At 40.2% G+C, this 22,137-nt stretch overlaps 1 protein-coding gene across 1 annotated transcript in view; it reads left to right on the top strand.

Moving 5' to 3' along the window:
- The first annotated feature begins 3,075 nt into the window (after positions 1 to 3,075).
- PLEKHG1 (pleckstrin homology and RhoGEF domain containing G1) overlaps positions 3,076 to 22,137 on the top strand; it is a 165,852-nt gene continuing 146,790 nt past the window's right edge. Inside the window, exon 1 of the mRNA XM_028103317.2 lies at positions 3,076 to 3,130. The gene's annotated coding sequence lies outside the window, so the exon portion shown is untranslated. The remainder of the gene's footprint in view (positions 3,131 to 22,137) is intronic.

Raw genomic sequence — 22,137 nt, 5'->3', positions numbered from 1 at the left:
TTTTTATCATTTCTCACAAGGAAACCATTATCATAAAGATTTCCTTAAATGTACTCTACGTAGATTCTTTACTGTAAGCATCATTTTTCTGAATCTGATCTATTTTCTGACTGTCTCCATTTTCATTTGTTTGTGACTGGTCATTGCTGCAAATGAACAACAACAACAACAACCAAAAAAAAAAAAATTGCTTTTTTTCTTTTTTTGGTCTATTTTCAGACTGTCTCCATTTTCATTTATTTGTGACTGGTCATTGCTGCAAATGAACAACAACAACAAAAAAAAACCATTGCTTTTTATGTACTGTGTTTCAAATAATCTTACGGCACCTTCTCTTTTTCCACTAGGCTTTTTTTAGATATATCTTTTGACTTTTCTGGGTATTCAACCTTGTCACCTGCTGATGGTGGTAATTTGGCTTGTTCATTTCCTTTCATATTGCACCGTGAGCATATTTTATGATGGACTTTTTCATAAAAATGTCTGTTGTTTTTAGATTTTTAAAAAAGATTTATTTCAGAGAGAGAGAGAGAGCATGCACATGCGAGGGGGGAGGGACAGAGGGAGAGAGAATCTCAAGCAGACTCCACACTGAGTGCAGAGCCCAGTCGGGGCTCAATCGCACAACCATGAGTTCATGACCTGAACCAAAACCAAGAGTTGGACGCTTAACCCACTACCACCCAGCACCCCTGTTGTTTTTAGATCTTTTTAAAAATCATGGTCAATGATCTTTTGATTTCTCGGTTACTGAGAGGTTATCAGATATAGACACTGAGTTTAATCCTGTTGTTTCAGCATCTTTGAACATAGGAATATGTGTTGATCTCTTGTGACCTACTGACAGAACACAAGAGATCTATTTATATAATATTTCTAGAATAAGCCCAATTTATATCGTTGTGTCATTATTTTAATATACTCGAAATTGAGTTTTCTGAGCACATTATTTAGTATTCTTCTGCCTTATTTATCTAAGTTAAACAAGCCTCTTCTCTCTTAGTGTCTTGTCAAGTCCGCTTATCAGGCTTGTACTAGCTTTTTCAAACAAACTGGGGAGCCTCGTCTGTTCTATATCCTCAGAGTTTTTTATGTAGTTTGGGAATCATTTAATCCTTGCACTAATCCCTATTTATTAGCTCTGTAGCTTTTATATTTCTGGTTTAGTTTTAATAATTGAATACCATCTAAGAAACTGTTTCTACTGAGATGTTAAGTTATTCACAAGGATATTTTTACATAACACTCAATTCTTAGTCTCTTCCATGTCTGTGATGTATTCCTTTAGTAATTCTATTCATGTTGGATTTTAAGACTAGATTTGCCTGAAATCTCTCTATGAGGCATTTCATTCTGTAATGAACCAATGACTGCTTTTTAAATATCTAAATTACAAATTCCTGCTTTTATTTCTATTTCTGCCTTTCCTGTATTATGTTTATTACTGTTTTCAAAGTTAACTAAGTTTAAATACGTATTTCCCTTCTTTATTCTCTCCAGTTTAAAACAAAACAAAACAAAAAATACCAAGCAGTTACTAGTGCCACAGTAAAACTACATTTTCTTTAATCCCTCATATATAAAATAAAATTAGCTCACTTTCACTCTCCATCCCTACTCAGTTCTCCACTTTTTATAACATGATCTAGGACTTCAGACTTAGATGGAGCTAATTATTAAAGTAAAGTTTTTTAAAAATAATTTTTCAAGGGGTGCCTGGTTGGCTCAGTCGTTAAGCGTCTGCCTTCAGCTCAGGTCATGATCCCAGAGTCCTGGGATCGAGCCCCGCATCAGGTTCCCTGCTCAGCAGGAAGCCTGCTTCTCCCTCTCCCCCACTTGCGTTCCCTCTCTCGCTGTGTCTCTCTCTAACAAATAAATAACATCTTTAAAATAAATGAATGAATGAATGAATGAATATATAAATAAATAATTTTTCAAAACTTTTGAAAATTTTCACTCTATTTGGACTATTCTTAGAATAATTAGCATACCTTACTCCTTTTTTACCTGCTTTTAACACTTACCACCACTGCTACTTTTTCACTCCTAACTTTTTATTTTGATTCATCCCTCAATCAACTGGAATATTTTTAAGTTTTTATCAGGAAGCTATCCAGATGATAAATTTCTAAGCACATTTGGTTTTTCTTTTAAAACTCTACAAACATAGAAATGTCTGTGGTTCCTTCTTTTTAAAAATAGTGACCAGAAAAAAAAGCCACCCCAAATTTTATCAGATGTAAACCTCACCCCTGTAGACTTCCACCCCCACCCCAACTACTTTGCAAAGATAGAAAGGGGGACGAGTTATGGGATACAGCCCTGGAGAGGAATCAGGGACAGAGTGGCCATGACCTTAGGAAGTTGCTCATCCAATGGACAACTTGGGCTTCAGGGGTAGGGATAGTGTGGTTGAGACTGAGTATCACCCACTCTCCTCCTGCTTTCATCTCTTCTCCAGAAAGGAGAAAATTCTTCCCGGCTTCTGGGAGGTCATTGAACTTAGTTTTTGTTTTGTTTTGTTTTTTGTTTTTGTTTTTGAGAGAGAGAGAGAGCAAGAGAGTGCAAGCAGTGGGGGGAGGGGCAGAGAGAGAGAGAGAGAGAGAGAGAATCCCAAGCATGCTCCATGTGGAGCCCAACGCAGGGCTCAATCCCATGACCCTGAAACCATGACCTGAGCCTAAATCACGAATTGGACGCTCAACTGACTGAGCCACCCAGGCACCCCGTGGTCACTGAACTTAGTTTTTAGTGCTATTGGAAGTTCACCTTTTTTTGAACTTTGTGTGGATTTCAAGGGAAAGGGAAAAATCAAGGATTGAACATCAGTAACTTTCCTAATACCACATCCTGTAAGTTTTTGTTTTTTAATTGAATCATTATGATTATTGTTATAGGTCTATTACAGACCCGTAGTATAGATGTGGCATTTTCCTCAGAAAATGCTGGCCTTTTTGCAGCCAGTGTTCCTTCTGGCACTTAGAATTAGCCCTGATATGTCATCTATGTTCCACTGAAGTAATTCCAGAAAAGTAATAAGAAGCAAGTTAATTTTTGTGTTTCCACTACAGGTGAAGACAGACATTGGGAGTCTTGGAGTGCAGACACTGGAAAGGCTTCAACTGTAAAAGTGAGCTACTTTCTTTTTTTGTCACTTGAATATGAAACATGTTAAAAGATTAATATATTCATAATTTAGGTTTGCTGGGTATTTTTATATAAGTACACTGCAGGCAAAATTTTTCTTGCTTTTAACTATTTTGTGAGCCAGAATAACATATATGGTAACCACAGGATGAAATATAAAAGAAAATGCATACTTTGAATATATATATATATATATATAGAGAGAGAGAGAGAGAGAGAATAAAAATGAAGTCAGGAAGAGTAAGCCACAGTGTGACCCGATTTGGAGTCATTTCTTCCCATTGGCCTTCAGCTATTAATGAGTTAGTCTTTTAGGTAATATTTTAAATGCTTTTTATCAGCTAGAAAAGTTCTTCTTGTCCTTTTAACTTCTAGTTTTTCTTCAAGATTTAAAATCTCAATCTAATTTTGTGGTGGTGGTATTTGAAAAACCACAATGAATGATAAAAGGCGAAGGAAGGGACATGCCTTTTTTTTTTTTTTAAGGTTGAGGCAATTATTTTGCTTTGCTTCTTTCCTAAGTATTTGATCATTCTCTGACCACATGATAAACTATTGGTCAAGACATGGAATGTTGAGCTAATGTTGCTCGATGATGTATCAAATGCTTACTAGAACCGTAGGAATAGGTGAAGAAACCCAGTCTGCTAAGCATAGAATTATCATTTTTTACTCATCCGTTTATACTTTAAATTTTATACCAGGCCTTTTTTTTTTTAACCAAATAGTAAAACAAACAAACAAACCAAAAAAAACCCCACAAAATTAAAAGCATAAGTACAGCAGTGGGTTAGAGTTTTATTGCCTTTAACTAGCAAAATAATAATGCTTTATTGCAATCATAAATATTTGATACACTGCATTATTCTTCTTGAAGTACTCAAAGTTATTACAAGGACAAATGGTATTTTAATGGAGTAAAGATGACTGCTGTGTCAGAGTTCAGAATTCATCAATGTTTTTTTAACTGGTAAAAACAATGGTTTTCTTGCTGCAGATCTTCATTGCTGGCAATAAAGTCCCAGAAATTCTTTTGCCTAACTTACAATAGAATGCTGAGTAGCTTAAAAATCAAGAGCCTAGGGGCACCTGGGTAGCTCAGTAGGTTAATCATCCGACTCTTGACTTCAACCCAGGTCTTGATCTCAGGGTTGTGAGTTCAAGCCCTTCATTGGGCTCCACACTGGGTGTGGAACCTGCCTAAAAAAAAAATCAGGAGTCTGTGGTCCAGAGCTGACTTACTCATTAGGCACAGTGCCCAGAATCCATGACATTTTTAAGGACTCATGAAAATGTTTTCATTTTAATTTCTTTTAAAAGCAGGGGACAAGTGAATATGATAACAAATATATGATAATGAAGCCCAGCCTGGATGATGTTTTTCTTTATAACAATGCAGTCATAAAATACAATTTTCGGTCCTTTTTGTGGAGGAAGGGCCCAGAGTGCCCACAAAAGTCTGAGTCACAGCCAGGCACCCTCTACATATGTGAGATTCAATCATTTGAATGCTTTTTTTTCTTTCTTTTTTGGAAGAGAATTATTAATTTTTAGAAATGATAGTCTTCTCTGTGAATGAGTCCATGGACTTGTCTGCTTATCAGAGAGAGAGACACCATTCTAGCTACAAAGAAAGAAGTGACATGTTGTTAGGTTGAGTAGCTGTGATTATTTGCACTGTTTTTCTAGATTAAAATAAATAATTTTTCCCTTGAGAGTTCCACTGATATTCTGTTTACTTTCTAATCTGATATGGAAAAATAAGGGAAGGGAAAGCAAAACTTGACTCAGGATTCTTTGGTCCATTTCAGACAAGTGTTTTTGCCTGGGGGGGTGATGTTCATGAGAACAGTGGCTCACCTCACCTCCTTGCTGCTGTGGGAGTCTAGAATTTTAGTTCTTCCCTAGTTGCTGATCTCTATTACTGAGTATACAACATTTTCAATTACCGTGACTGATCTGGTTTTGTTTGTGTCTGAAGCCATGATCTGGTTTTGAAGAAAATATTTTTGTTAGTCTTCAACTGTACTGACTATATAAATTATGTCCAGAATATCTTCTGAAAAGTCATTTGTTGATTTAAAGTAAGTGTGTTGCATGTCTGAAGAACTTTTTTCAAAGCAGGTACTCACTCAAAGATAAGCTCCCTGAGAGCTAGGATCTTTGTCTGTTTTGCTCGTTGTTATATATTCTAGAAAAAGCCAGACATATGAGAGAAGCTCAAATATTTGCTCAAAGAATGAATGAGCTAATGTCCTCCTTTAGCCATGTTGTACCTCAGAAGTATCCTGAAATTTCTTTGGGTGTGTAAGTGAGCTGCTAACCCTCTGCTCCTCAGACTAGCAGGTGTCTGGGCATGTACACAAAAATGTACATAGCACGTTAATATAAAACGGTAATCTACCACACTGTTACCACTAACTGTAGGTAAGAGCTTTCCTCTCTAGATTAACAAACCAGTATATGCCACTGGACACCACTTAATCACATTAAGCTAGGCAAGCAAGAGAATCCTAGAGAAAGGCACCCCTCTCCCCAGCTATGGAAAACATAAGTCTAGGATTATAAACAGAAGGAATCAACTGACTTTAATTAATAGTACTTGGTTAGATGGTCCTAGATTACTGAAAAATCAGAGGAGTATAGTTCTATTATGCATTATTTTTCTGTTAATGTGACATGAGTGCGTGTGAGAGAGATTCAGCTTCAAGACTACATTTTAAAAGTCACCCTCCCAAATATATGCATATATACACACCCACATGTACGTAACTTTTTTCTGAATAAACTTGCCTCTGCGTTTCATTCTCCGCGCCTTCTTGCCCAGGGTTTCACCTGCCCTCTGATGGAAGTGTGTGGGGCAGAGCTGCTGTGAGGAGGGCACAGTATAGAGCTACCCAAATAGCAGAAAGATGCTAACTGAATGTTCCAAGGCATGCGCCAGGCGCTGGGGTACTCCAGTGCCCTGATCTTTACTGTTCTTGCGAGCAGTTTCCAAGCCCCTTACACTGTCGAGTGGGGGCACAGGACAGTGGGGTGCTTTTTGATGGAGACACCAAAGGCTAGACGTGGTAGATCTCCCCTGCCAGATTTGCCATTACCCAGCACTGCTGTGTGGGTTCTTTCGGGACCTGCAATATGGTTGTGCTCTTCCCTGGTGGGTGAGGATCTCTTCTGTCCAGCATCTCCATCAGAGCATTCTTCCTGCCCTTCCGCGAGCAGTTGTGGGAGGCACACACATTGAGCCCAGGTCAGTAGCTGCTTCTGTGGTGCCTCAAAAGTCTCTTGTTTTGGAGCTGAAGGCTTTGTGGGATGGAAATGTTGGGGCTTACTACCCCTAGGACTTACAAACAGTACAATGCACGCATGCTCAGGGAGGGATCGTCTCTGCATGGCCCTTCCATGTCCTGCCCGTGTCCTTGCCACTGTGTTCCCAAGGCCCAGTAAGTGTCTTACTTGGGGCTGATAGATTTGTCGGAAGGCAGCTGTTAGAAGGCTCATCAGTGGCTGCAGCATAAATGATTCACATTGTGAATATAGACCTTGTTGTCTTGAGCTAGGCACTGCTAATAACATAACCATCCAGCACAACTCTTGGCACAGTGCTAGAGGACAGGGACTTAATGCAGTATGGGATCTTTAAAAAGTCATTGAGATGCTCTCCTTCCGTGTCTTCCATTGCAAAATCCCCTGACTCGGTGTCATGGAAATGATTTTTAATGCATAATTGAAGATTAAAGGTGTATAACTTATAAATATAGTGGTTACAGAAATATAGCACAAAATTACAACACTCAGAAAGATGTACCGATTTGACTCTGCACATAGAGTGGGCATCTCTCCCACGTTAAAAAAATATCTTCTTTTGAAGAATTCTTGAGATTGCTTGCATTACCGTGTGAATGGGCTTCACACTACCAAACTGCACACTTAAAAATGGTCAAGGTGGGAAATTGGATGTTATGTGTATTCTACCACAATCAAAAATTTAAAAATATTTTTTTAAAAGTATCTCCAGAGGTTTGCGTAGCTTAAGCTGGAGTAGGGATTAGACACCTTTTCGGGGTGAGGGGAGGGTGGAGGAGGAGGGCTTTCTCATTGTACATCTTTCATTAGAGATAGTGAAAGGTGTGAGAAGGGCCCCAGCCATTCTGGAGGGAAAAAAAGGATATTCATTAAAAAAAAAAAAAAAAAGTACTTGTTTTCTCATGAAAGGATGACCTTTGGAATGAGGAACTAGTTCCTATTTCTGGCATTCTCAGGACAGTGTGACATCGATTTTGTAGAATTATGGGCATAGGTTCCTGTCAAAAACTAGGAGCGGGCGGGAGGGCTTCGTGATCAAGTGCGTTTGGGATTTAAGCAACGTTTATGAGGTCCTTTTTCTGCAGAGTCTTTACCAGGCTGCTCTGAATCGTCTGTCTTCAACGAGGAGGTGCTACCGGCAGGCTTTCTCAAGCTTACTGAAGTGTGGACTGTCTCCCCACATTCCCCGCCTGGCCTTATGGCTTTTTAATCTATGAATTGTGTTGTTCTGTGGAAGGTAGTTTGGTAAATACAGATGTAAGGTCGAGTATGGGAACACAAACACAGAAATCGGTTGTAGAAAGAAATGTAGATGTGGGACGCCTGGGTGGCTCAGTCGGTTAAGCGGCTGCCTTCGGCTCAGGTCATGATCCCAGGGTCCTGGGATCCAGTCCCACATCAGGCTCCCTGCTCAGCGGGGAGCTTCTGCTTCTCCCTCTGCTTGTGCTTTCTTGCGTTCACTCTCTCTCTGACAAATAAATAATTAAAATCTTAATAAAAAAAAGAAAAGAAATACAGACGAACTGAAGCCGTAATCGTGACCTGTCCCTGTGGGAGGAGCTAGGAGAGCCGACATTTCTGGAATGCAAAGCCCTGTTACACAGCTCTGTACTACTCCGTCTGTGTACCCGGTAACGGAGCCACGCCTCTGATGTGCTCATTAGGGATCCCTCACCTTTTGCTCTCCCCTCAGAGTGGCCTGAAGGTCCCATGCATGAAACTTGTGGGACATCTTGAAGCGTTTTGCTAAGGCCCTGGCCCAAGGTTCAGCAAAGATGACATTTAGTCATCTGAAATTCTAATGTGGAAGAAAGTTTCCTTAGATCTTTCACTGTTAAACTACCGCCAGTCTAATAACATTTGATGGATCCTGATGGACTCCTTATGTAAAACATTATTGGAAGTAGCATAAAAGGACTTAGCCGAAGTTGCGAGTGACACTGCATTGCTGAAAGTGACCTGTGTCAGGGTGATCATTTCATAAATGAGCACCTACTTTGTATGAAGCGCTAAGTATAAGGCACTGAGCACTGTGAGGGGTGCCAAGGCAAGAAGCCAAGGCTTCTGCTCTTGGAGAAGTTATAAAGTGAGGCAGAGAAGGTAAGACACGTCTAACAAATAACCTTTCTGTGAAGCAAGCCTGTGAGAAAAAGTGGTATCAGAAATGTATTATACCAAAGAGGTGAGAAATGCGACCTGAAGAGATGTACTTCCCCTATAAAGCATTCACTTGTGTATGGTCTGTGCCTTTGAAAGTGATGCTTATTTTTGTTGGTTGGGTATGAAGTTATTAATTAAAACAAAATTGTTTTAATTGTTATTCAGATCATCAATATCCTCACTTAACCTTTTTCCTCCTGGACCTGTCATTTTCTGAAGAGCTGTTTAGAGCTCTCGCTGTGTGAGGGGGTTGTCGGTTTTTCCTTTTAATTCGATCACTTTTTCCTTTATATGTTTCAAAACTCTGCTTTTGATATATTAAGGTTCCTAAGTTATTTACTTGTTATATAGTTAGGTGCAAGTCATTGTTGTATTTTAGAAAGCAGATAGACTATCAGATCCCCACGGAGTATGGGGTCACAGAGGATTATGGGAAGTTTCATGTTCTTAACATCTGCAGCTGATGGTGAACCTCAGCTGGGCTTGCCCGGGGACCATCTAATAGGCATGAAAAAGCTGTCACATAAAATGTCAAAAGAACCAGATGCGCTGAGGGGTGCCAGATCGGCTTTCAGCAGCTGTAGATAATAAATCCAGTGTCTGGAACAGACAACTAGTTTTCATGTTTGAGAACCTTGTAGAAGCGCTGGGCCGGATTCACCAAGCATAAGAAGTCAGTACAACAGAATTATCCACCATGGCGGGCGGGAATCAAGGCCCGTGGTTGTGGGGACTGCATAATGCGGCCAACACCACCTCCACCGTGGCCTCGGCCCCTTTCTTCCGGGCTCATTCCAGACCCCAGCCATCTCTAGGGCAGTTGCCTTTTCCAAGATACATGCCCTTTTGGAAATGTATGTGGGTTCTGTTGTTGTTGTTGTTGTTTTAACATATAATGTATTATTTGTTTCAGAGGTACAGGTCTGTGATTCAACAGTCTTACACAATTCACAGCGCTCACCGTAGCACATACCCTCCCCAATGCCCTTCACCCAGGCACCCCATCCCTCCCACCCCCCACCACTCCAGCAACCCTCAGTTTGTTTCCTGAGATTAAGAGTCCCTTGTGGTTTGTCTCCCTCTCCGGTTTCATCTTGTTTCATTTTTCCCTTCCTTCCCCTATGATTCTCTATCTTGTTTCTCAAATTCCTCATTATCCATGAGATCATATGAAACTTGTCTTTCTCTGATTGACTTATTTCGCTTAGCATAATACCCTCTAGTTCCATAGTTCCATCCACGTCGTTGCAAATGGCAAGATTTCATTCCTTTTGATGGCTGCATAATATTCCATTGTGTGTGTGTGTGTGTGTGTGTGTGTGTGTGTGTGTGTGTGTGTGTGTGTGTATACATACCACATCTTCTTTATCCATTCATCTGTCGATGGACATCTTGGCTCTTTCCATAGTTTGGCTATTGTGGACATTGCTGCTGTAAACATTGGGGTGCACGTGCCCCTTAGGATCCCTACATTTGTATCTTTGGGGTAAATACCCAGGAGTGCAATTGCTGGGTCGTAGGGTAGCTCTATTTTCAACTTTTTGAGGAACCTCCATACTGTTTTCCAGAGTGGCTGCACCAGCCTGCATTCCCACCAACAGTGTAGGAGGGTTCCCCTTTCTCCGCATCCTTGCCAACGTGTCGTTTCTGGACTTGTTAATTTTAGCCATTCTGACTGGTGTGAGGTGGTGTCTCATTGAGGTTTTTATTTGTATGGAAATGTGTGTTTTATTGCCTTTCCCCGCCAGGGCTTTTCTATGCGGTCCAGAAAGCCTGTTCTGGAGGAAGATTACATTCGTGATAAAGACTTTTGAAAGTGAAGTTGGGTATTAAAACAGTCATTGTGTTTTAAAATTGAAAGACACGCAGTTGCAAGTGATCTTAAGTCCTGCATTAAGTATTTTCTTTTAATATTCTTTGTCTTAAAAAAAAAAAAGGTGGGGTCTGGTTTCCTAAAATGTTGTGACTTCATATATGTCCCTTTGATTTCTAAAGCATGGTCATTCAAAGGAAAATAGAGTTGAGCAAGTTCACAGGTCCTCAGAAATGGAGTATTCGAGCAACCAGGCTCCCAGGCAGGTGATCGCCAAGTCCCGTTTCCTGGTTTCCCTGTTCTTCCTAAGCCCTCTGCCTTAGTTCTAACTCTTCTTTGGGTGTTTTCAACTGGGGATCTCCCAGTCACCTTCCTAAAACTAACTCTTAACTCCTATTTGGGGAAATAAAGATATTTTTGTGCAGGCTTTTCATTTTAAATGCATGTTCGGCTCTTCTCTCCCTCCTTCTACCCCAGTCCCCACTCCAAGCCCCTATATCTTTTGTCACCAAATCTCACTAAATTTACCTCACCATCTATTTTTCATCCTCTCTTTTCCATTTCCACAGCCTTCATAAAGGAAAAAATACTGAACACTTGAGCATTTACCACCCGCCACACACTGCAGTTGACCCTTGAACAACACGGGTTTGAACAACACAGGTTTGAACTGCACGGGTCCACTCACACATGGAATTTTTTTCAATAAGTACTGCACGGCACTGTAAATGTATTTGCCTTATGATGGTCTTAATAAGATTTTCTTTTCAGGGCGCCTGGGTGGCTCAGTCGTTAAGCATCTGCCTTCAGCTCAGGTCATGATCCCAGGGTCCTGGGATCGAGCCCCGCATCGGGCTCCCTGCTCGGTGGGGAAGCCTGCTTCTCCCTTTCTCTCTGCCCCTCCCCCTGCTTGTGTGCTCTCTCTCGCTGTGTCTCTCTCTGTCAAATAAATAAATAAAATCTTTAAAAAAAGAAAAAAGATTTTCTTTTCTCTAGCTTACTTTATTGTAAGAATAGGGTGCCTTTTTGGCTCCTTCAGTGCCTCATGCACCCTGTAATCCATGCCCCCATGATTCGACTGCATTAAGGAGTCTGAAGAAGACTTTATTGTATGAATACAGTATATAATACATGTACAAAATATGTGTTAATTGACTGTCTATGTTATCCGTAAGGCTTCTGGGCAACAATAGGCCATTGGTAGTTAAGTTTTGGGGATAGTCAAAAGTTATAAGCTGGGGGGGGGTCGGTGCCCTTAACACCCACATCATTCAAGGGTCAACTGCATATACTTTTTCTTAATTCTTTTAGCCTTGTGCAAGTTATTATCATGAATTGGACTTCACATGTTAGGAGACTGAAGTGCTCGGTAATTTAAGTCATTGCCCAAAGTCACAAAATTAGTAATTTTTTTGAAACAAGACAAGTTATAAATACCCAGGTACAAGTCCAAGTCCAGTATCTTCTTTGCTGCTGTGAAATGTGAAATGCCACCCACAGCCCAGACATGCCATGTGACTCTGTGTTGCTACATCGGGGCAGAATTACCAGATTCTCTTTCTCTCTCCTTTTTCTGAACTTGCGAACCTCCTGTTCCTTCTGCCTACCAGCCTGATCCACCCAACATGCGGGGTTAATTATGTCAGGTGTCTGGTCTAAAATTCACAGTGACATGTTGCTTGCTCTGTAAGATCTGATCTTTTTGTTTGTTTGTTTTTTCTTCTCTCTTTAAGCCACCTGTTCTAGAAAAATGTATTTTGTACCACCCAGAACTCTCTCTGCTCCTGGGAGTTGGTCTGCAAGAAACAGTGGGCTCTGGGGTCAGCAGGACCCGGAGGTATGTCTCTGCTCACCTCCTGCCTTGGACCTTGAGCAAGTGTTTTGCCATCCTTATCTGTAAAATCATGGCAATAAATTCACTTCAGTTTCATTGTGAGCCTAGAGAGTGCATGTTCAGTGCCAACTGTAGTGAGAGCCTGGCCCTTGGCAGGTTCTCAAACAGAGCTGGAAGGTAGTAGCAGTAATACTGTTATCTGAACCTTATCTATCCTTTAAAACTCAGTTCAAATTCCTCCTCCTTTTTAAATTACTCTGACTTGATTTTACCTTTCCTCTCCCCAAAGCCACTATATATATATATATCAGTTAGACTCTGAACAATGCATTTAGTAATTTTAATTACGTGACACTGCTTTGTGATCTTAAAAATCCGTCTTGAAATGCCTTCTCGGGCATTTAATTCCTGCTCTAATGGACTGAGGTAATTCAAAGGCAGAACTAGGTCTTATGTGTAGTACGTAGCCTGGTCCCTGACATGTAAATATTCACAAACTTTTTTGATTCAAAATTAAGAAATTTCACATACATTCATAGGAAATCAATAAGCTGGGTTAGTTTTAAATACAGAGATATTTAAGACCAGGTAGATGCCTCTATTTTACATGATGAACTTAAATTTCTTTGTCCGTTGTTCTGAATGTGAAGACAATTGCAGAGTAAATTTTAAAACTCCAAGACATTTTACTATCCAATATTTCTGATAAAACTGTCTTTTAAACCCTTAAAACCTGGATGTATGTGTGGTCATTTGTGTTTCTTGGAATGATTCCAAATTAGAAAATATTCTAGTCTTCCCTGTAACTGTTATTTTCCAGGCTTAATCTTTTTTTTTCCCCTCCCTTAGGCAGAACTCCACCTTTCTTCTTTGCCTCTTGAGTCCAGGTCACTTCTTCTCCCCTCCCCCAACCAAGTTTTCCCTGGGAAAGGTCTAGTGGGAACGACCGTGCTGGTCTTTATGCCTGAGGAAGAGTCTTAGAGATGAAAATCTGGTGGCACTTTTAAACTGAAGGGACAGCTTGGTTAATTATGGGCTTTTTAGCTTCGTTGAATCACCTTTAATTCAGAGCAGGTTTTTACAACTCCATAGTTTATCATTTTAACTGGAGGGTTGGGGGCCCCTCTCTAGACAACACAAGGATTGGTGAAAGAAAAATCATTTGAAACAAGTTGCAGACAAGATGTGTGTTCCATCCTGACGTCCCATTTTGGTGCACTTGCACAAAGATGATTTCCAAACAAAATATATATTACAAATTTGGGCGATCTTTTGCCTACATAGGAAAAGTTATTTGTTGAAATATTTATTTAAGGATGGGGCACCTGGGTGGCTCATTCGGTTGAGTGGCCAACTCTTGGTTTCAGCTCAGATCATGATCTTGGGGTCCTGGGACAGAGCCCTGAGTCAGGCTCCATGCTCAGCATAAAGTCTGCTTGAGATTCTTTCTCCTTCTCCTTGCCCCTACCCCTGCTCCCACTCGCTCACTCTCTCTCTCTAAAATAAATAAATAAAATCTTTAAAAAAAAGATATTTTTTTAAGGCAAAAAACAGTCTCCTTGGTCTGCCAGGTCTAAAGTTGTAAAATTGAACTGTGTGAAATCCTTTGGAAAAGCCCTCCCCAGGGAAATGGCCTTCTGCCTTCTTGGGGGTTGGGGTCGGGGGTGAGGAGTTGGAAACCACTCCCCCAGCTGTGGAGATGTGTCATCTCATCAGAGGCTGAGCTCAGTGAGTGATTCCTTTCGTCTGTGCCCTCAATCTCAATGTCTGCCTATGAGGTGATGCTGATAAAGCCGCGGAAGGAACGCAGGCACAGGCCGGCTTGCCTGCACCACTATCTGGGTCTAGCAAGATCCCCCTCTTGGCAAAATGCCCTTCCCAAAATTTTCTGAAGAACATTTGAACATTCGAGACTAGGATTCTGTAGGGAAAGACTGGGAACCAATAAGGATTCAGGCAATAAAACTATGTATATACACAGCATATGTTATGTGCAAGCAATCTTCAATTTAAGCCAGAGTTGTTTTCCAAAAGTTCATTTGAAAAACATTTTGGAGTTTATTTTTTCCTCATTAGACGTAAAACTATGCATGGGAAGTCCTCAAGCAAACAGAGCCTCATTAACCCATACAGTTCCTGAGATGCAGTTAGGGCCATTTGGAGGGCCAGTTCCTGTGATCTGTGTTCTTCCCCACCATTCCTGCAGACACCTGAAAGTCCAGTTTGTGTAAACAAACGTCATCTCCTAGAGAACTTCTCACCTAGAGGATGTGGCATCCACGTTTTGTACTAGGTCACGTATCTTGATACTGGATTTTAGAGTTAGACATATGAGCTATAAAACTGTAGTAATACAGACATGAGTAATCGTGTGTAAGAATGAATCAGGAGAGCCTCAAAAACACATCAGAGCAATAACAGGACACATTCCGATTATATAGCACTTTAAAGTTTTATGCATTTGCATTTTATCCCAGCTTTAATTTTGAAACTCTAAGACCCAGGCATTCTCTTATCTCGTAGCAAGGGCTTAGGTGGAGTGTGTTGGAATGAACAATAAGACAGGGCCTTGTCTGCTGACAGGAGAATGAAGAGATGGTGAGGATGGTGCCTATTTGAGCCTCATGGAGGGTACTGTACATATCATGGAAGAAGAAAGGAGAGACATACCTATCATGACAGTACATTCCAGGGTAAGGATTTGCTAGTTATGGGTGATGCGAGGTTGAAGGAGAGAAGAGAGAAGATAAGGAAGTCGTTGCTTTTCCCTCCTCCTCTCAACTCCTCGTCTTCCCACTGAGGGTTACCCCCTGGCCTCCTAGACATGTTCTTTCATAAAGACACTGATCACCTAGAGTCGGATCCCACATTGAGGATTATTGTGTGTCAAAAGCTTTTATATGGCTTTTTATATGACTGGAAACCATATATACCATTAGAACCTGGAACACATTTTCCTGCAGAAATAAACAACCATTTACCAGGAGTCTTTTGGAACGTACTCCATTTTTAAATTGGTTCTGCCTGTACATGTTCAGTTCAGTGAGCCTGAAAACACTGTAAAGTTTTCATAGTAAATTAGTAAAGCACTGGATTCTTATGGGAGATGGAGGGCTTCTCTCCTTTGGAAGTCAGTGAACTGGTCTACCACTTGGTACAGCTTGAGACCAGTCTCAGCTATGTATTTCTTAGGCACAAAATACAATTTCAAAGTTTTCCATGTGATTTTTTATGAACATGAGCTCTCCTATCTAAGAAACTTTAAACACTTATGAGATGATTATGATGCTCATGGGGTCACTTATGAGTACAAAAAACAGATGGTAGAAGGTTCGTTGACATGACCAGCTGACCTGCCATGAGATATTGAACACATTAATTTATTTTTCTTCCTCCGTGATCGTTCTTCTGACCATCTTGAAAGGCAGCCAAGAAAACTTTTTCTTCTAATTATTTCCAACCACTTCTCGGCAGTTCATTCAAACTCACGATTAAACAAATCTTCTCTGCTTTGGGAGCACCAATTTAAACATCAAAATGTTTGCTTTATATTGCAGAGAGAGGATTAATTCTCTCTCCCGCCACCAGATTTTAGCCTGAAACGCAAGTTATTTACTGTTTCTCACTCTTGTATACTGAGCAGTTGTTGAGTAAATGGGTTAAATAATATGGTATCTTGATTCAGGAAAATGTGTTTCCCAAGTGAACCATTTAGAGAAAATGATGACCACTATGTATTTTAGATTTATAGCAAATTGAAGACTTATCTTCTCAAGAATTTTTATTTTAGCAGATCAGTGTATGTTCTGGAAGAAAATACGAGAGATATGTAAGGCACTTTCTTTCCTAACATTCAAAGCACATTCACATTTATTACATCTACTGTCTCCCACTATCCCCGTGGTTTCATATTTCCCTGGTTTACTGGTTTCATTATTTTTCCCCCCCATTGGTGTTTCACTTGATGAGATAGAACATTTTCAACTATGATAAAGACTCTAATTCAAATGTGCTGAAACAAAAAGAAATTACTAAACTCTTGAGGGAGGATGTCCTTTAACATTCATTGACTCAGTGACTTAGGATCATCACTGATCGTGCAGTTTCTCCTCATCTTTCTGCTCTGCCATCTTTCTTGGCTTCTTTCTCTGGCAGTTTCCCCTAAATGATCACAAAATGGCTGCTAAACACAAATGGATTAGCAGAGTCCCTTGTCCATCTGCACAAGGAGAAAGAGAGGGGTCTCTCCCTAGCCATGGAATACGAGTCCCTCCTTCCAATCTGGTGAAGGCTCTTACATCACAGAGAGGAATAACCGTACTACGAATGCCATGAACTGATTGGCTTAGATTAATCGGGATCGACCAGTACAGTTGGGGATGGGATCCGCTGCTGCACCTATACCATATGACTCTGAGTAGAAGAGATGAAGAGGCAGACACTGCAACAAGACCAGGGGTTGCTGGGAAGGGAGAAGCGGAGAGTAGATGTTGGGTAAGCAACCTATGTGCACATGAAAGTGTGGCTGTTGTACTTACTTTTTGCACTCTTATTTTCTAAGTAAAACTTTGTTGTGAGTATAATCTGTCAACCCCTGGCTCTTATCCCTTTGCAGATGGTCCATTCTTCTATAAAGTTCTTTCTTGGCACCTTGGGGAAGGGGAACATGTCTCCTGTTATGAACAACTGTTGTAGTGATGTCCTCATCTTCCGGTCTAAGTTGCTGAGGTCTCTATGACTGGGAGGTGCCCACAGTCCAGCCGACCACACTGTGCAGAATGGCTCATGCACAGAGCCCACCATGGGCCAACTGGCACTTTGTTTTTTGGAGCATGTGCCAGAGTCATACTATATTCTCTGCAGAACTGGAGATGTTTTCTGTGTCTCATGGAGTTCTAAGTGAAAATTATTCTGTTAGAAAAGACTGTCTGCTCTCCATTCCTCTATCTTTGGGACTCAGATGTAAACCATAGGGCCTATGGGGCCTGAGGACAGGAGACCAATAACTGAACTGCTAAGAGTGGTTTCTAGGCTTCTGGCTTGGACAGCTGGGTGAAACTAGGTTGCAAAACCAGAGGGCAGGCTCCCTCTGCTATTCAGTGCCAAGGTTAAATAGACCAATGTAGGCAATTTCATTACCTATTTATCCTTTAGAATGTTATGTCCGTGGGAAAATGTGTTTCAGACTCCAGACTTTAAGTCTGGGCTCAGAATGATTTAGAATGCAATCTGTTTGTAGGTTGCAAGTTACTTAAATAAACTGCAGTCCTTTGTGCCTCTGTCACTGGGGGACAAAATTCCTTGTTGTCCTCCTCTTCCAACAACATTAAGTCATTGGAAGAGAAAGTTGTAGGGGGAAAAAATGGAACTTTTTTCTGCCTGTGTCAAGGCTTTAATGATTTGATTTAATAATTAATGTCAAGGCTAGGCACGGGGCTTTCTTCCTGCTGGATCATGTTTCTCAATTCCTTAAAGACACCAGCACAGACCACTAGGGAAAGGCTTTTGTTTCTCTCAGCTATAAAACAGATGGCAAAACCCCCAGCTGCTTCTGGCATTTTTTCCTTTGTTCCTTAAGGTTTGTGGATCCAGGAAAGTTGGTGAAGGTAGTGTGGGGAGCTGCTGGGGATGGGATCCGCTGCTGCACCTGTACCATATGACTCTGAGTAGAAGAGATGAAGAGGCAGACACTGCAACAAGACAAGGGGTTGCTGGGAAGGGAGAAGCGGAGAGTAGATGTTGGGTAAGCAAGCTACATGCACACGAAAGTGTGGCTGTTGTACTTAATTTTTGCACTCTTATTTTCTAAGTAATTTCCAGAGCCCCACTCTGGAACTCAGGTCCAATTAAGACCAAAGAAATTCATAATCTATAAACTCGGCCTCAGTGGGCCTGTCTGCTGTAATGGGGCCTTGCTTCTGGCCCTTAAGTGGAAATGGTGATCTGACAGATGATCTGATGTTTCCTTCCCTTCTTTCCACATTGGAAATGGCCTTGTTTGAGCAAGAATTCCTCCTTTAAAGCAATAACAACAAAACAACAAAACATGGAACAGAGATGTATGACTTTTTTTCTGAGTCTTCCTTCACCCTGGCAGTACTCTGGGTAAAAGAGGCAAGTTATATAAATATAGTGTGGACAAAATGTGTTAAAAGGGTCAAATGTTCCATTTTCTGCAGTTGGGTGGAGTTGTGGTTGTGGGAAGTAAGCCAATATATTAAGATTGGAATGTTGCCCAGAGAAAAGAGTTTAAGAACAGGGTAGACTTGACCTTCCTCTCAACAAGCTGAGCTCACCACTATCTACCATTGTCTCCCCCTTCAAGGGCTTCTATGGTCTGGCTCTGTCCAGCCATCTCCGGTTACTTTCCCAACCCAGATCCCTGTGCTAACTTGAGCCTGTTTTTCATCTTGCCCCATTCATGAAACATCTCTCTTCTCTGCTTGGGGCAGAATTCTGCCTTCTAGATAACCAGTGAGTCTAGTGTGTCTCTACCACTCTGTGCTCACTTCAGTTGCACTAGGTATTAATTTTAGACACCAAAAGACCTAGTCCTAAATATCTCATGTTACTTGTGAGAAAATTGAGGCCCAGAAAGAGTTGGTGATGCCGCCAAATGCACGCAGAAAGTATACATCAGAGAGTGAACTGGAATCAAGATATCCTGTCTTCTAGCTTAGCACAGTTGCCATCAGACCAAATGCAGATTCTTTATTTTCTTCACAAAGGATGTGTGTGTGTTGTATATTTACTTATACGTATACACACACACACATATATACACACATATTTAAAGTAATGAGCAATAAGAAAGGTGGATTTTTAAAAATTGGTTTGCTAAATTAGCCTGGAGCTGGAAATGCCAACCGTTTAAATCTCACAATGTGAAAATTGGACCCATTTAAACATATAGTAAGGCTGAGTTTGTATCCCCTTGGGTTACCTAACTACTAAGATTTCAAGTTTCTCATATCCCTAATTTTTTGATCACTAGCCTTTTAAAATATTGTATTGCTGCAGACATAACTTCTTAAAAGAATTTCCACACATGACCTCACGGACACTCAGTCTCTGAGGAAGGCTGCTTGTTTCTACTATCCGTTCGGTTGAGTCCTGTGTTTTCAGCAAACTTACAAGAGATGGCATTATGTTGTCTTAATACAACACGAAAATGGGCTTTGTGCAGAATGGGATTCTGTTTGTTACACATAATCTAACATTATAAAATATCTTGGAAAAGAGTAATTTGAAGCACAGAATCCAGTGGCAGCCACCAATAATACAGTTTTCCTTGTTCATAGCAGCCTAGTTTTTCGTATTTGCAACAGATGTGCCTAAGCAATATGCTTCACTAATTCAAGCAGAAATATTTTCCTGCATTCTAATTACTGAATGTCACATGGTTTTTCTTATAAGAAAAAGCAGCCTCTATTCTGCTTAGAACTTTTAGAGAAACTGAATTCAGAAGTACAGAAATTGATGGAGCAGTGAAAAGCAGCATTGGCCCTCCCATACACCCAATGGTGATATTAAATCCAGCCATAACAAGGAAAAATACTATCTTATTGTTGTTGAGTGCTACTTGTTAAAGATTTCTCAGTCAGTCAGCAGGTATAAAAGGTTTCAAGACCTCTTGTCTGTTGGTGAGATGTGTGTCTAAAGAGACATAAAGAGCAGAGGTATTTGAAAAATGACATATACAAAAGTGGCTAAAATGCCTGTGTACAAATAGGTCTTTCCAGGAATATAAAGTGAAGATTGATTCTAAAAGTCTACTTGCTGTTTGTTTTTTTTAAGCTGGTTTCTGTTGGGTGTGAGAGCTTATCTGTGAACTAGAAGCTTCTTGGGCCCACGCATTGCTGTGTCCTTGTGCCAACACATGGCCTGAATGAGGACCTTGCCGCCATCTGTACCAGCCAATAAAAGACATAAAGGACTGGCTGTCCTATCGTAACTTTCCTAAAACCATAACAAAAAAAATTACCACAGAAGCATGAAACAATCAGAATACCTTCTAAACAAAGTGCAAAATGATTGGGTTCTTTATGGCTCCTTCAGATATTTTTCAACCTCTCTGTAGCCAAGTTCCAAAGAAAGAATTATGGTTTTCTTTGAAAGCCAACAGTTCCCTTTGTAAATTTCTGGATTTGGGGTGATATTTTGAGTTCTATAATAAAATTTAATGGTCCATTTGAGAAATTGTACCCTTATTGAGCACAGTTTCTATTATTGGGTTATTTGAGGCAATTCTTGAGTACTAAACTCTTCTTTGATCTGTTAGGACTCACTGGTTTCCATGGAGTCTTGCTGGCTCATGACCAAGGGAGAGCTCAGTGTTCCAGTCAGCTGGGGGTCAGTATTCCTAATCAGCCCTGACCTGAAATACTCACACAAAAGACTTTAAAATCAGAATGTTTTATATGGGATCATGAAAATAAGTTGATTATTTGGGGGGGGGGGAGAAGAATACAGAAAAAGTTTAAAAACTTGTGTTTCTATCATTTAGTAAAATTTTGATTTGTTTCTGGAAAAATACTCTTCTGATGATACAGAATACATGGTTTTTCCAGTCCTCCTACTTTGCACAAAGTAATACAAAACAGAATGTCTTATTCGACCTTAAATATAAATAAGATGAGAGCTAAATTATTGTGACCGATATTTTTCATACATCTGGCAGTAATCTTTTTATTTTATGGCAGTGACGACTCAAAGCAATTGCTAATCCTAATTTATTTTTAAACATTTTAACTTAAGCTTTCTTCTCAGGGCTTCTTTGTTTCTCCCCCACCTAGTTCTGGAGGGCGGCTGAAATAAGATCACTGTAAACACCGACATTCATTTTTTTAACTCAAACATTTGCACAGCTACACTGTGGATTCAGGGGAGACAAAAGGAGACCCATGGCTTAGATGTAGCCCTCAAATAGAGGGAGCAAAAGCCTTCAAGGCTCCTGATTGTAGAGAGCTGGGATGTATCTTTGTTGCACAGAATGAATAGGAGCAACAAGAAAGAAAAGGTGAATTTTGCCTGGGTGGACAGGGATTGAAGAGGCTTCTGAGGTGGGATTTGAGCTTTTACAGAGGTTCTCTGACCTAGTTTGATGCCTGACACCCTTGCAGTTACTTCTGCTTCAACCCGTAAGGCTATAATATAAGGGGAGAATTAACCCTTTAGTAAACATACAAGATTATGAGATGCTCTTTGGGGTAAACTTTTACCTCAATTACTTTCAATGCCATATTTGTTGTCAAAGTTGCTTGAATTATTGAGGTCCTTTGGCAGAATCCTGTGAAACAATTGATCCTGTAAAGAACGATCCTGTACAGAATTGTAAAGACTGATTCTTAAGCTCAACCAAGTAGTTCTTACCAAAGGTGTTCTTCATGTTGACATTGCACTTACCCAGATTTTGACCTTAAAGTGTATCTCTAATTTCCTTTTGAAACCAATCCTGGGATTACTGAGGGATTTTTGTATTTAAGGAAAGCAGTGGCTTTATTAATTTTTATCCCCGTTCCCTCAATGAAATGGACATTTATTTTTCTTCATAAGCCCCATGGATCTTGATGGAAATTTCAAGAAAAATAATCAAGAAAAAAATTTTATACAATATTTTCATTTGTGCTTATGTTTTCAAAGTAAATAAACAATGAGGAATCAATGTTCAAAAATCAGTCATGGTAGGGGGTGTTTTTCTAATAAAAAACTGACTTAGGTAGATTCTCTTTTCATAGCCTCTCACTGACTTTAATTTCATTGACTTTATAAGGACTATGATCCATTTAATCATATTTTTAAAGACATGTATAAGGTAAATGTTGGGTTTGTAACAAAGAATAAACCTAGGAGCAAAGCATAGAGCTGGAAGAATAAT

Source organism: Eumetopias jubatus, unplaced genomic scaffold, assembly GCF_037043125.1.
Source record: "Eumetopias jubatus isolate StellerSeaLion01/CBP00866 unplaced genomic scaffold, mEumJub1_p1.0 scaffold_6, whole genome shotgun sequence".
Taxonomy (NCBI): Eukaryota; Metazoa; Chordata; class Mammalia; order Carnivora; family Otariidae; genus Eumetopias; species Eumetopias jubatus.
Note: the sequence above shows the minus strand (reverse complement) of the source record. Positions and strands in the feature narration are given on the sequence as shown.